Source organism: Coregonus clupeaformis, unplaced genomic scaffold (assembly GCF_020615455.1).
Source record: "Coregonus clupeaformis isolate EN_2021a unplaced genomic scaffold, ASM2061545v1 scaf0381, whole genome shotgun sequence".
NCBI lineage: Eukaryota > Metazoa > Chordata > Actinopteri > Salmoniformes > Salmonidae > Coregonus > Coregonus clupeaformis.
Window position 1 is genome coordinate 210,001 of NW_025533836.1, and position 2,500 is coordinate 212,500.

The 2,500-nt window shown below is 40.8% G+C and overlaps 1 protein-coding gene across 1 annotated transcript in view; it reads right to left on the reverse strand.

The window, feature by feature from the left end:
• The window catches only part of LOC121556401 (serine palmitoyltransferase 3-like), a 110,963-nt gene that overhangs the window by 22,767 nt on the left and 85,696 nt on the right, over positions 1–2,500 (reverse strand). The gene's annotated exons all lie outside the window — the stretch shown is intronic.

A 2,500-nucleotide genomic window follows, 5' to 3' on the forward strand; every position in this document is an offset into this window, starting at 1 on the left:
AACTTCCTGGACAAAATGTTCCACTGTAATAGTGAAGGTGTAAACTTGGCAGTAGAAAACCTAACCAGTATATTTGACCTCTCAGCTTCCCTATCAAATCTAAAAATCTCTAACAGAAAACCAAAGAAAAGTAACAACAGTGATAAATGGTTTGATGAAGAATGCAAAAACCTAAGAAAGAAATTGAGAAACCTATCCAACCAAAAACATAGAGACCCAGAAAACCTGAGCCTACGCCTTCACTATGGTGAATCACTAAAACAATACAGAAATACACTACGGAAAAAGAAGGAACAGCACGTCAGAAATCAGCTCAATGTAATTGAAGAATCCATAGACTCTAACCACTTCTGGGAAAATTGGAAAACACTAAACAAACAACACGAAGAGCTATCTTTCCAAAACGGAGATGTATGGGTAAACCACTTCTCCAATCTTTTTGGCCCTATAACAGAGAACAAACAGCAAAAAAATATACATGATCAAATGCAAATCTTAGAATCAACTATTAAAGACTACCAGAACCCACTGGATTCTCCAATTACATTGAATGAACTACAGGACAAAATACAAACCCTCCAACCCATAAAAGGCCTGTGGTGTTGATGGTATCCTCAATGAAATGATAAAATATACAGACCACAAATTTCAATTAGCTATATTTAAACTCTTTAACATCATCCTTAGCTCTGGCATCTTCCCCAATATTTGGAACCAAGGACTGATCACCCCAATAACAAATTTAACCCCAATAACTACCGTGGGATATGCGTCAACAGCAACCTTGGGAAAATCCTCTGCATTATCATTAACAGCAGACTAGTTCATTTCCTCAGTGAAAACAATGTACTGAGCAAATGTCAAATTGGCTTTTTACCAAATTACCGTACGACAGACCACGTATTCACCCTGCACACCCTAATTGACAAACAAACAAACCAAAACAAAGGCAAAGTCTTCTCATGCTTTGTTGATTTCAAAAAAGCTTTTGACTCAATTTGGCATGAGGGTCTGCTATACAAATTGATGGAAAGTGGTGTTGGGGGAAAAACATACGACATTAGAAAATCCATGTACACAAACAACAAGTGTGCGGTTATAATTGGCAAAAAACACACACATTTCTTTCCACAGGGCTGTGGGGTGAGACAGGGATGCAGTTTAAGCCCCACCCTCTTCAACATATATATCAACGAATTGGCGAGGGCACTAGAACAGTCTGCAGCACCCGGCCTCACCCTACTAGAATCTGAAGTCAAATGTCTTCTGTTTGCTGATGATCTGGTGCTTCTGTCACCAACCAAGGAGGGCCTACAGCAGCGCCTAGATCTTTTGCACAGATTCTGTCAGACCTGGGCCCTGACAGTAAATCTCAGTAAGACAAAAATAATGGTGTTCCAAAAAAGGTCCAGTTGCCAGGACCACAAATACAAATTCCATCTAGACACTGTTGCCCTAGAGTACACAAAAAAACTATACATACCTCGGCCTAAACATCAGCGCCACAGGTAACTTCCACAACGCTGTGAACGATCTGAGAGACAAGGCAAGAAGGGCCTTCTATGCCATCAAAAAGAACATAAAATTTGACATACCAATTAGGATCTGGCTAAAAATACTTGAATCAGTTATAGAACCCATTGCCCTTTATGGTTGTGAGGTCTGGGGTCCGCTCACCAACCAAGAATTCACAAAATGGGACAAAACACCAAATTGAGACTCTGCATGCAGAATTCTGCAAAAACATCCTCTGTGTACAACACCAAATAATGCATGCAGAGCAGAATTAGGCCAATACCCGCTAATTATCAAAATCCAGAAAAGAGCCGTTAAATTCTATAACCACTTAAAAGGAAGCAATTCCCAAACCTTCCATAACAAAGCCATCACCTACAGAGAGATGAACTTGGAGAAGAGTCCCCTAAGTAAGCTGGTCCTGGGGCTCTGTTCACAAACACAAACAGACCCCACACAGCCCCAGGACAACAACACAATTAGATCCAACCAAATCATGAGAAAACTAAAAGAGAATTACTTGACACATTGGAAAGAACAAACAAAAAAACAGAGCAAACTAGAATGCTACTTGGCCCTAAACAGAGTACACAGTGGCAGAATACCTGACCACTGTGACTGACCCAAACTTAAGGAAAGCTTTGACTATGTACAGACTCAGTGAGCATAGCCTTGCTATTGAGAAAGGCCGCCGTAGGCAGACCTGGCTCTCAAGAGAAGACAGGCTATGTGCACACTGCCCACAAAATGAGGTGGAAACTGAGCTGCACTTCCTAACCTCCTGCCAAATGTATGACCATATTAGAGACACATATTTCCCTCAGATTACAGCGATCCACAAAGAATTCGAAAACAAACCCAATTTTGATAAACTCCCTTATCTACTGGGTGAAAAACCACAGTGTGCCATCACAGCTGCAATATTTGTGACCTGTTGCCACAAGAAAAGGGCAACCAGTGAAGAACAAACACCATTGTAAATACA